Source organism: Pseudophryne corroboree, chromosome 4 (genome assembly GCF_028390025.1).
Source record: "Pseudophryne corroboree isolate aPseCor3 chromosome 4, aPseCor3.hap2, whole genome shotgun sequence".
In the NCBI taxonomy this organism is placed as follows: Eukaryota; Metazoa; Chordata; class Amphibia; order Anura; family Myobatrachidae; genus Pseudophryne; species Pseudophryne corroboree.
Window position 1 is genome coordinate 215,035,995 of NC_086447.1, and position 13,623 is coordinate 215,049,617.

Consider the following 13,623-nt stretch of genomic DNA (forward strand, 5'->3'; position numbering starts at 1 on the left):
TCTACCAGCACAGCACCCTTCACCCAGCAGCACAGATCACATCAGCAGCCAGCGACACCCATCTCCCCTCACCCATAGCAATCCTCACACACACAGCCTAACATAGACATTTTGATGCTCTCTGCCAGCAAGAGCATTGGCGCCCCCACCCCCCATAATTTAAATAGGGACAGCATGTGCGGAAGTGGCCTTGTAAATGATTGGTACGTTAAAAATATGGGCAGACTCACACAAAGGGCCGTATTCACAAGAAGTCGGAAACGGTATCCGGACTCCAGGTCGACAGCAGAAAGGTCGACACACTTTAGGTCGACACCAATTGGTCACCACACCTTAGGTCGACATGGACAAAAGGTCGACATGGTCAAAAGGTCGACATGGTCAAAAGGTCGACACGAACAAGGTCGACATGGAAAAAGGTCGACATGAGTTTTTCACGATTTTTTTCTTTTTTTGAACCTTTTCATACTTAACGATCCACGTGGACTACGATTGAAACGGTAAAGTGTGCCGAGCGAAGCGGTAGCGGAGTGAAGGCACCATGCCCGAAGCATGGCGAGCGAAGCGAGCCATGCGAGGGGACGCGGTGCACTAATTCGGGTTCCCGATCACTCTACGAAGAAAACGACACCAAAAAAACATAAAAAACTCATGTCGACCTTTTTCCATGTCGACCTTGTTCCTGTCGACCTTTTGACCATGTCGACCTTTTGTCCATGTCGACCTAAGGTGTGTCGACCAATTGACGTCAACCTAAAGTGTGTCGACCTTTGTGCTGTCGACCCTGAGTCCCAGACCCGTCGGAAACTGCTGTCTTGTTGGAAAGACGGCAGTTTCCAAATGTCGGAGTGTCGGAATACATGTGGATCGGCGGCTTCAGCCGTGGAGCCGCGTGTATTGTCGGAAGCGGGGCCAAACACGACAGGTTTTAGCCCAGTTTTCGACAATGTCAATCCGACTTTAAAAAAAGTTGGATTGACACTGTCGGGACCGGGCCAAACCTGTCGGGTTTGGCCCAGCTTTGAATAGAGTGCTGTCGGGTCCTTTCCGTCAGAAAGGACCTGACAGCTATCCCAAAGTCTCCCTTTTTCACTTAATTAAAACAAGTGCTTGGGTTGTATTTCGGGAATCCGAAATACAACCCAAGCAGTTGTTTTTAATTGAGTGAAAAAGGGACAATATCTATGTAATTATTTTATGTTTGTTTCATGAAGCCTTACTGTGTACAAATCCCATGGCCCTATGTGGGCACTGCTATTATGTAGTGTTAGGACTGCTGATATCGGAGAAGCTTTGGCGCAGCTCAGCATGTCTTTGAAAATGCATGTGACCAGTTCTCTGAAATTCTATTACCAGATAGGTTCAGGTTTGGTTACAGGTAATTTTTTAGTGTGCTGGGGGAATACCAAGGGGGAGGGGAGCACCCCCCTCTCTGTCTGCTGTTTGTCTGTGACCCCTCCCTCTTTCTAGCACCTGATATATAATTATATCCAGGAATGATAGAGCAACTGCCACTGTTTGTCTGCATGTGTGAGAGAGGCATTGAATGGGAGCAGTATTTGGTAGGCATGCTGTTCCTTTTAGGGGTGTAGTACGGCTAACTGACGCCGGGATCCCGGCAGCATACCGACGCCGGGATCCCAGCGGGGGGGCGAGTGCAGCAAGCCCCTTGCGGGCTCGCTGCGCTCGCCACGCTGCGGTCGCCACGTGTTCTATTCCCACTCTATGGGTGTCGTGGACACCCACGAGTGGAAATAGTCCCTGTTGGTCGGCATGCCGACCATCGGGACAGTGACCCGTCGGGCTGGTGGAGGAGGTCATGTGACTGTCGGTCAGCTGACCGGCGGTCACATGAATACCACCCCCTTTAAGTGCTAATGGGAGATCCTGGGGGTGGCTCCCGGGTAAGTTAGCTCTCTGTCTGGATGCGTTTTAGTATGAGCCTTTATCAAGAGGCCTTGTGTTTGTAAACGCATGTGATTAATTCTCTGAAATTCTATTACCAGATAGGTTCAGGTATGGTTACAGGTAATTTTGTAGTGTGCTGGGGGGATACCGGGGGGAGGGGGAGGGGGGGTGGAAGGGAGCACCCCCCCTCTCTGTCTGCTGTTTTCCCTATAAGTTAGGAAGATAAATTGTAACATAGGTATTCTGCAGGTAGGACATAGGAAGACTACGTATTTAAAATTTGAATAAACCTCACCTAAGGGGATGAAAAGGGGTTGACACAATGACGTAATTACTGATGCATGACTTACATTGCATGAACGGTAATACCCAAATGGACAATCTGATCAAAATTTGGATTGCACCTCCAGTATGTAGAATTTAATAAACTATAAAAATTGTTCTACTGTATCTTTTACTGTATCTGCTACGGTACTCCTCGGGTAACGCCAAGAACAATGGATTAATATTTACTTACATGAAGACATGGCAAATTTACATCTCTATAGATTTACCAAATTTTAAACACTCATTTATATTTACAACCGTGAAAATCAGAAACTCCAGTACGAAGAACGGGTAGAACAGCTAGTATATCTCATAACCCTCTGGTACTAGCTTGGTACCCGACAAACTCAGTCCATGTTTTTATATGTATTGGTGTAACATAAGGTATGTGCACTGTGTAACTTTAAAGTAAACCTCATGTTTCCCATTTTTTTATAAATGTATGTCAAAATGTATGCAACATACAAGTAAGACTCATTAATTTGGTACATGAACATCATTCAAGGAGTAGCACCAACAATAGATACCATTAGTTTTACCTATACAGTATAGCAGTATTAGGAACCTATTTACATTTTCTATTACGTTAAATATCCAGCCACTTCTGAAGAAAAAGTTTTAATTGCTTCAAATAGGTATGCAGTCAGGGGTGTATCTACCCATTGGCCAGGATGGCACTCGCCACGGGCGCCAGGCAAGGAGGGGGCGCTGCCTGGCTGTGCCAACCGCGGCCAAAGGGTAGAAAAGCAGTACTGTCAGACTGTACCTGGTGAGAGTCTGTTACTGCTGGAGCGGCACCGGTGTCCGGCAGCACCGCACTTGTAATCAGACTCAAAATAAACTACAGCTCCCAGCAGCCCTTGTTGCTGGGAGCTCCCGGCAGCAAGGGCTGCTGGGAACTGCAGTTTATTGTGAGTCTGATTACAAGTGCGGTGCTGCCCGGACGCTAGTCTGATCACTAGTGCAGTGCGGTATGCGGTGCTGACGGACACCGGCGCCGCGCCGGCAGTAACAGACTCTCACCAGGTACACAGCAATTGTTATATAGCACAGTGCTATAGATCTATTTGTTGCTGAAGATAATAAAAAAGTGTCAGTGTTTTGGAGAAGGGACTGTAGTACCTGGAAAACTACACAATTTTCATGCATGTTAGATGTAAGTAAGTAGTAAGTAAGCAAAAACTTTAACTTGTTGAGTGTAATAAAGAAAATACATATCTTACCTATTTCAAGGCCATGTTCAAGGAAATGTATATCAGTTAATTGTATAATTGATCATTTTATCTTGGAAGTGATGGCACCCTAATGTTTTTTCTAACAGGAAGTACTCCTACCATCCAACTAATGGTGTTTGGTTAATGGCTGGGTCCATTTGAGGCTCATCTCACAGCTTCTCATTAGCATTTCATTCAGGATGCAGTCAAGACGAAACTGCTCAGAATGCTGATGCTGGCATCCCAACATAGATAGCGATGCAGAATGCCAAAATCCGGATCGAGTTGGTGCCAAAGTCTCCACTGGCAAGCCACGTGGGAGGGTTAAGGTTAGGCTGCGAGGATGGGAGGGTTAGGGTTAGGCTGCAGGGAGGGAGATTAGGAAGAGTGGTTTAGGGTTAGGCACCACTGAAGAGGCTTTTGGGGGGGGGCACCTTAAGGTCAGGCTGTGGGAAAGGTGGGTTAGGGGGGAGGGATGGTGAAATGTAAATACGAGACACTATTGTGCGATGTAAGGCGAATAAGGGACACTGCTGTGTGGCGTAATTTGAATTGTAAGTACTATTGTGTCCACACCCTTCCCCCACAAGACCATATCCCATTTCCAATACTCACACCTTATTCCAAATGTGTGTAGGGGGGGCGCCAGCCCCTTACTTTGCCACTTTGACATGGTTGCCGAATGTCGGGATCCCGGCGCACAGTATACCAGCGCCGGAATCCCAACACCCGGCATACCGACACATATTCTCCCTCGTGGGGGTCCACGCCCCCCCTGGAGGGAGAATAAATAGCGTGGCGCGCGTAGCGCGCCACCGTGCCCGCAGCGTGGCGAGCGCAGCGAGCCCGCAAGGGGCTCATTTGCACTCGCCACGCTGTCGGTATGCCGGCGGTCGGGCTCACGGCGCCGGTATGCTGGTTGCCGGGAGCCCGGCCGCCGGCATACCATACTACACCCCTAGATACACCCCTGTATGCAGTATATTACAGTTGATTTTAAATTGTGAAGAGTTTTTCATACATTTTTTATTATATATTACAGTATACTTTAAGGATAAATAAAATACTTATTATTTTAAAGAAGAATTTAGAATTTGTGTTTGAAAAAAATACTGCTGTACCCCGCTTATCAATAATTCTAGTACAGTACCTGCATAAATCTTTTATTGTGGTCTGTAATCATATAGATCAAATATTTCCTTGTGTGCGTATCAATAAACTTTGTGTAACACAATATGTGAATTAATGTCTTGCAATAAATTATTGTGTACATTCCATTTATGAAGCCAGTGTGGGGTTTAATGCCTTAAAACCGTATAAACTATCTTGTAGTTACACTGTTCCAGTTGTATCCTTTTGTGTTCACAATCTGATTACTGTATTTGACTAGGTGAGGGCTGCATAAGCTCGAAGTCTTAAGTGACCTATTTTTTGTGATTGGTTAGTGGTTTTACTGTTGCTAGGTAGTTTATAGTTTGTTGTGGTTGTTTCATTGGCTAGTGTTTAGCCTATCACTTTATTCAGGGATGCATATGTTGATGGGGTATATAAAGACATTTGAATAATTACACAGCCACTGTTGTCAGTTAGAAGTCCCTGCCACCCACTCAAATCTTTGCTTTTACCACAATGGTCTATTATACAAATTTTATTAATAAAATAATATGCAGTTAAGTAGACGGGAAGGTGCTATTAGCCAGCAGTCACGTGTGGCTTAAGTGGTCGTTGTGGGGCACTTACCCTCTTGAAAGACGGTGAGTGTGTCCTGCACCTGCGTGGGGACAATGGGCACTTCACTTCGGGAGCGTCCCTACTGTGCCATAGTAAAGGGTGGTGAGTCTTTCACGGCGCAGATTATGCTAATACAGAGTGGGGGTGTTTTAGTCGCCTCCATTTTTTAAGAAATCTATTTGGCTGGTTAATGGTAGCTCTTTCCTTGCCACCATCTATGAGTAAAATCTGGTCATCCAATTAATAAATATCATGACCAATAATCCAATGCAGTAGTGTCTGTGTCTTTATTTGTTAATTAATAAGTTAGCTAAAAGTGTGTCATCAAGGTTCAATTACAATAAATTAATGGACGCCTTAAATACTATGGGGGAGATTCAAATGTTTGAAAAGTCAGTTGGGAGTCTATTGTTTCCTATCTAATAGACAGGAATAAACAGACACCCAACCGACTTTTCAAACATTTGAATTCCACCCTATGTCTCTATTTAAATAAATGTGAAATTTTTTAAAAAAAAGACAAAAACAAACAAATTTATCAATTTATCAATTTACCAAGGAAGGCTTATCTGACTTCAAACTAGTGATGTGCACCGGACATTTTTCGGGTTTTGTGTTTTGGTTTTGGATTCGGTTCCGCGGCCGTGTTTTGGATTCGGACGCGTTTTGGCAAAACCTCACAGAATATTTTTTGTCGGATTCGGGTGTGTTCTGGATTCGAGTGTTTTTTTTCAAAAAAACCTAAAAAACAGCTTAAATCATAGAATTTGGGGGTCATTTTGATCCCATAGTATTAACCTCAATTACCATAATTTCCACTCATTTCCAGTCTATTCTGAACACCTCACAATATTATTTTTAGTCCTACAATTTGCACCGAGGTCGCTGGATGGCTAAGCTAAGCGACACAAGTGGCCGACACAAACACCTGGCCCATCTAGGAGTGGCACTGCAGTGTCAGGCAGGATGGCACTTCCAAAAAATTGTCCCCAAACAGCACATGATGCAAAGAAAAAAAGAAGCGCACCAAGGTCGCTATGTGACTAAGCTAAGCGACACAAGTGGCCGACACAAACACCTGGCCCATCTAGGAGTGGCACTGCGGTGTCAGGCAGGATGGCACTTCAAAAAAATTGTCCCCATACAGCACATGATGCAAAGAAAAAAAGAGGCGCACCAAGGTCGCTGTGTGACTAAGCTAAGCGACACAAGTGGCCGACACAAACACCTGGCCCATCTAGGAGTGGCACTGCAGTGTCAGGCAGGATGGCACTTCCAAAAAATTGTCCCCAAACAGCATATGATACAAAGAAAAAAAGAGGCGCACCAAGGTCGCTGGATGGCTAAGCTAAGCGACACAAGTGGCCGACACAAACACCTGGCCCATCTAGGAGTGGCACTGCAGTGTCAGGCAGGATGGCACTTCAAAAAAATTGTCCCCAAACAGAACATGATGCAAAGAAAAAAAGAGGCGCACCAAGGTTGCTGTGTGACTAAGCTAAGCGACACAAGTGGCCGACACAAACAACTGGCCCATCTAGGAGTGGCACTGCAGTGTCAGGCAGGATGGCACTTCCAAAAAATTGTCCCCAAACAGCACATGATGCAAAGAAAAATGAAAGAAAAAAGAGGTGCAAGATGGAATTGTCTTTGGGCCCTCCCACCCACCCTTATGTTGTATAAACAGGACATGCACACTTTAACGAACCCATCATTTCAGCGACAGGGTCTGCCACACAACTGTGACTGAAATGACTGGTTGGTTTGGGCCCCCACCAAAAAAGAAGCAATCAATCTCTCCTTGCACAAACTGGCTCTACAGAGGCAAGATGTCCACCTCATCATCATCCTCCGATTCCTCACCCCTTTCACTGTGTACATCCCCCTCCTCACAGATTATTAATTCGTCCCCACTGGAATCCACTATCTCAGGTCCCCGTGTACTTTCTGGAGGCAATTGCTGCTGGTGAATGTCTCCACGGAGGAATTGATTATAATTCATTTTAATGAACATCATCTTCTCCACATTTTCTGGAAGTAACCTCGTACGCCGATTGCTGACAAGGTGAGCGGCTGCACTAAACACTCTTTCGGAGTACACACTGGAGGGAGGGCAACTTAGGTAGAATAAAGCCAGTTTGTGCAAGGGCCTCCAAATTGCCTCTTTTTCCTGCCAGTATACGTACGGACTGTCTGACGTGCCTACTTGGATGCGGTCACTCATATAATCCTCCACCATTCTTTCCATGGTGAGAGAATCATATGCAGTGACAGTAGACGACATGTCAGAAATCATTGGCAGGTCCTTCAGTCCGGACCAGATGTCAGCACTCGCTCCAGACTGCCCTGCATCACCGCCAGCGGGTGGGCTCGGAATTCTTAGCCTTTTCCTCGCACCCCCAGTTGCGGGAGAATGTGAAGGAGGAGATGTTGACGGGTCACGTTCCGCTTGACTTGACAATTTTCTCACCAGCAGGTCTTTGAACCTCTGCAGACTTGTGTCTGCCGGAAAGAGAGATACAACGTAGGTTTTAAATCTAGGATCGAGCACGGTGGCCAAAATGTAGTGCTCTGATTTCAACAGATTGACCACCCGTGAATCCTGGTTAAGCGAATTAAGGGCTCCATACACAAGTCCCACATGCCTAGCGGAATCGCTCTGTCTTAGCTCCTCCTTCAATGTCTCCAGCTTCTTCTGCAAAAGCCTGATGAGGTTAATGACCTGACTCAGGCTGGCAGTGTCTGAACTGACTTCACGTGTGGCAAGTTCAAAGGGTTGCAGAACCTTGCACAACGTTGAAATCATTCTCCACTGCGCTTGAGTCAGGTGCATTCCCCCTCCTTTGCCTATATCGTGGGCAGATGTATAGGCTTGAATGGCCTTTTGCTGCTCCTCCATCCTCTGAAGCATATAGAGGGTTGAATTCCACCTCGTTACCACCTCTTGCTTCAGATGATGGCAGGGCAGGTTCAGGAATGTTTGGTGGTGCTCCAGTCTTCTGTACGCGGTGCCTGACTGCCGAAAGTGGCCCGCAATTCTTCGGGCCACCGACAGCATCTCTTGCACGCCCCTGTCGTTTTTTAAATAATTCTGCACCACCAAATTCAATGTATGTGCAAAACATGGGACGTGCTGGAATTTGCCCAGATGTAATGCACGCACAATATTGCTGGCGTTGTCCGATGTCACAAATCTCCAGGAGAGTCCAATTGGGGTAAGCCATTCTGCGATGATCTTCCTCAGTTCCCGTAAGAGGTTGTCAGCTGTGTGCCTCTTATGGAAAGCGTGATACAAAGCGTAGCCTGCCTAGGAACGAGTTGGCGTTTGCGAGATGCTGCTACTGGTGCCGCCGCTGCTGTTCTTGCTGCGGGAGGCAATACATCTACCCAGTGGGCTGTCACAGTCATATAGTCCTGAGTCTGCCCTGCTCCACTTGTCCACATGTCCATGGTTAAGTGGACATTGGGTACAACTGCATTTTTTAGGACACTGGTGAGTCTTTTTCTGAGGTCTGTGTACATTTTTGGTATCGCCTGCCTAGAGAAATGGAACCTAGATGGTATTTGGTACCGGGGACACAGTACCTCAATCAAGTCTATAGTTGCCTCTGAATTAACGATGGATACCGGAACCACGTTTCTCACCGCCCAGGCTGCCAAGGCCTGAGTTATCTGCTTTGCAGCAGGATGACTGCTGTGATATTTCATCTTCCTCGCAAAGGACTGTTGGACAGTCAATTGCTTACTGGAAGTAGTACAAGTGGTCTTCCGACTTCCCCTCTGGGATGACGATCGACTCCCAGCAGCAACAACAGCAGTGCCAGCAGCAGTAGGCGTTACACTCAAGGATGCATCGGAGGAATCCCAGGCAGGAGAGGACTCGTCAGACTTGACAGTGACATGGCCTGCAGGACTATTGGCTTTCCTGGGTAAGGAGGAAATTGACACTGAGGGAGTTGGTGGTGTGGTTTGCAGGAGCTTGGTTACAAGCGGAAGGGATTTAGTTGTCAGTGGACTGCTTCCGCTGTCACCCAAAGTTTTTGAACTTGTCACTGACTTATGATGAATGCGCTGCAGGTGACGTATAAGGGAGGATGTTCCGAGGTGGTTAACGTCCTTACCCCTACTTATTACAGCTTGACAAAGGCAACACATGGCTTGACACCTGTTGTCCGCATTTGTGTTGAAATAATTCCACACCGAAGAGCTGATTTTTTTTGTATTTTGACCTGGCATGTCAATGGCCATATTCGTCCCACGGACAACAGGTGTCTCCCCGGGTGCCTGACTTAAACAAACCACCTCACCATTAGAATCCTCCTTGTCAATTTCCTCCCCAGCGCCAGCAACACCCATATCCTCCTCATCCTGGTGTACTTCAACACTGACATCTTCAATTTGACTATCAGGAACTGGACTGCGGGTGCTCCTTCCAGCACTTGCAGGGGGCGTGCAAATGGTGGAAGGCGCAAGCTCTTCCCGTCCAGTGTTGGGAAGGTCAGGCATTGCAACCGACACAATTGGACTCTCCTTGGGGATTTGTGATTTAGAAGAACGCACAGTTCTTTGCTGTGCTTTTGCCAGCTTAAGTCTTTTCTTTTTTCTAGCGAGAGGATGAGTGCTTCCATCCTCATGTGAAGCTGAACCACTAGCCATTAACATAGGCCAGGGCCTCAGCCGTTCCTTGCCACTCCGTGTCGTAAATGGCATATTGGCAAGTTTACGCTTCTCCTCAGACGATTTTAATTTTGATTTTTGGGTCATTTTACTGAACTTTTGTTTTTTGGATTTTACATGCTCTCTACTATGACATTGGGCATCGGCCTTGGCAGACGACGTTGATGGCATTTCATCGTCTCGGCCATGACTAGTGGCAGCAGCTTCAGCAGGAGGTGGAAGTGGATCTTGATCTTTCCCTATTTTAACCTCCACATTTTTGTTCTCCATTTTTTAATGTGTGGAATTATATGCCAGTATCAATAGCAATGGCCTACTACTATATTTACTGCGCACAACTGAAATGCACCACAGGTATGGATGGATAGTATACTTGACGAACTTGACGACACAGAGGTAGGTACAGCAGTGGCCTACCGTACTGCTATATATAGTATACTGGTGGTCACTGTGTCTGCAAACTGCAAAACTAAAATGCACCACAGGTATAGAATGTAGATGGATAGTATACTTAATGGATGACGACACAGAGGTTGGTACAGCAGTGGCCTACCGTACTGCTATATAATGTATACTGGTGGTCACTGTGTCAGCAAACTGCAAAACTAAAATGCACCACAGGTATAGAATGTAGATGGATAGTATACTTAATGGATGACGACACAGAGGTAGGTACAGCAGTGGCCTACCGTACTGCTATATATAGTAAACTGGTGGTCACTGTGTCAGCAAACTGCAAAACTAAAATGCACCACAGGTATAGAATGTATATGGATAGTATACTTAATGGATGACGACACAGAGGTAGGTACAGCAGTGGCCTACCGTACTGCTATATATAGTATACTGGTGGTCACTGTGTCAGCAAACTGCAAAACTAAAATGCACCACAGGTATATAATGTAGATGGAAAGTATACTTAATGGATGACAACACAGAGGTAGGTACAGCAGTGGCCTACCGTACTGCTATATATAGTATACTGGTGGTCACTGTGTCAGCAAACTGCAAAACTAAAATGCACCACAGGTATAGAATGTAGATGGATAGTATACTTAATGGATGACGACACAGTGGAAGGTACAGCAGTGGCCTACCGTATTGCTATATATAATATACTGGTGGTCACTGTGTCAGCAAACTGCAAAACTAAAATGCACCACAGGTATAGAATGTAGATGGATAGTATACTTAATGGATGACGACACAGAGGTAGGTACAGCAGTGCACTCTGCACTGTACTCCTCCTATATAATATTAATTATACTGGTGGTCCCCAGTCCCCACAATAAAGCAGCACACTGAGCACAGATATGGAGTGTTTTTCAGGCAGACAACGTATACTGGTGGTCACTGTCAGCAAAACTCTGCACTGTACTCCTGCTATATAATACAGCTGCTCCCCAGTCCCCACAATTAAGCAGTGTGAGCACTCAGCACAGATATATTATGCAGCACACTGAGCACAGATATGGTATGGAGCGTTTTTTTCAGGCAGAACTCTGCACTGTACTCCTCCTAACAGCTCCTCCCCAGTCCTCCCCACAATTAAGCAATAAAGCAATCAACTTCAACAATAAACGGAGAGGACGCCAGCCACGTCCTCTCCCTATCATCTCCAATGCACGAGTGAAAATGGCGGCGACGTGCGGCTGCTTATATAGAATCCGAATCTCGCGAGAATCCGACAGCGGGATGATGACGTTCGGGCGCGCTCGGGTTAGCCGAGCAAGGCGGGAAGGTTCGAACCTGCCTCGGACCCGTGTAAAAAGGGTGAAGTTCGGGTGGGTTCGGTTTCCGAGAAACCGAACCCGCTCATCACTACTTCAAACCTTTTCAGTGGGTCCTCTATTACAGGTGAAATTTATACAGGGTCAAAAACTAAAAACAGGCATGCACTGTGCTCATCAGTCACAATTTGTATTCAATAACTAATAATAAAATATGCTCACAGTATAAAAAGTGCGGCTCACCTGGTATCCAGAACAAGCAGGAGAAGCAAAAGCTGGAACTCCACTTAATACAATCCAGATAAAACTCTAGGCCACTACAGCAGATGATGCAGCATGGGAGGAAGTTCTAGGCATTTCTTCTTTTAGAGTTGATAATGCACTGGGTATATACAGTATATATACAGATGTGTCCTGATACAAAGTGTTAATATATTTGAAGCATAATTTTGGGGTTGGGATCGGGCGACCAGCAGTCTAGATCCTGATGGTCAGCATACCGATTCCAGATTGCCAGCAGGGGAGAGGGGGGGGGGGGGGGGCGCGGTGGCACACTCACCATAGGTTCTATTCCCACTCTTATCGGTGTCGTGGACAACCATGAGTGGAAATAGTCCCTGTTAGTCGGCATGCCAACTGTTGGGATTTCCAGCGGTTGGGATTCCGGCGTCGGTATACTGACCGGCAAGATCCCGACCGCCAGTAACATGATTACATCCCCAACTTTGTTATAGCGGCATTATACCAAAGGATAACAGCAGGAAACTATTCTACAGCCATCTCTGCTTCTGAAGGACAGCTTTGATCCAAAAATTGTTGAATTTACTGACTATTCTACGCAAACTCCCACTGTCTGCACTGCCGCAATCTGTAATACACAAAGGGGGGAATTCAAATGTTTGAAAAGTCAGTTGGGTGTCTTTTTTTTCTTCTGTCTATTAGATAGGAAAAAACAGACTCCCAACTGACTTTTCAAACAATTGAAAATCCCCCAAAGAGTGGGAAAATAATTAATTAGTCACTATCCAGAGGACTCAACCACAACCTTGTCAGTGTGGCATGCAGTGTTAGTTCGCTGCAATCACTCTATTTTGTGTCATCTCTTCTAGGTGCCCAGGACGGCTGCCTTGTCTGGTACCTTTTGTAGATGGAATATACAGATGGAGCCACGCTAGGCATAGCTCAGTTTGCCACTAGCATCTCCGTCTGGTTGGGCACGCATGCCCATGACGGAGACGCACCCCATTCACTTGAATGGAGAGCGTCTCCGTCCGGGCGGGCACACACACCCAGACAGAGACGCTCAGAATGGGAAGCGGCTCTGTGCACTCCCGGCGTGACTAAGCGGACGAATCGCCTAGTCACGCCATGAGTGCACGTTTGCGATGGAGTCACTATAGATAAGAGCAGCTCCATCTGTTTAACCCATGGAAGTTATTACCCAAAATACAGTATCTGCACCAACCCTGCATTACACTTACTGTGCGCTGTAGGTTTTCTTTTTACTTCTGTGTTACTGTATTAATCTTTGTCCAATGTGCTTTGTTTTGATGCCTTTAAAACGCCTTGAGTCCTGTTGAAGAAAGAGAGCTATATAAATAAAATTATTATTATTATTATTATTATTATTATTATTATTAATAATCATTGATCCAGGTTGGGGCAACGTGGTCATTTTCAGGTAAAGCGTAACTTCTTATGGATGCCGCAGATTTCTTATTAAAGCAATTAAGAGACAAATATGTGCCTCAATTATCAACATTATGCTTGTTGGATGATGAGTGCGCACTACCTGTTTCCACACTGCAGAGCGTCATATGAGCTGGCAGTCTCTAGGACCTGCGCTGCTCAGCAGGAGGCCTGACCTCGGTCATACGTGCCCTGTTGGCACATCTTTCCTCCCTGGCATTCTCAATTAATGGACGCAGAGTACCACAACTACCACTGCTACTATAAATGGACATAGCGCCACTAACCACCAAGGTGTATACCAACTTACTACCTGTGCACTACAATGCCAAGCAATACCTTCATGA

At 46.1% G+C, this 13,623-nt stretch overlaps 1 long non-coding RNA gene across 2 annotated transcripts in view; it reads right to left on the reverse strand.

The window, feature by feature from the left end:
• Positions 1–13,623, reverse strand: part of LOC134911275 (uncharacterized) — a 131,510-nt gene that overhangs the window by 41,113 nt on the left and 76,774 nt on the right. For both annotated transcript variants that reach the window (XR_010176438.1, XR_010176439.1), the window contains exon 3: positions 13,069–13,160. This is a non-coding gene — a long non-coding RNA (uncharacterized LOC134911275). The remainder of the gene's footprint in view (positions 1–13,068; positions 13,161–13,623) is intronic.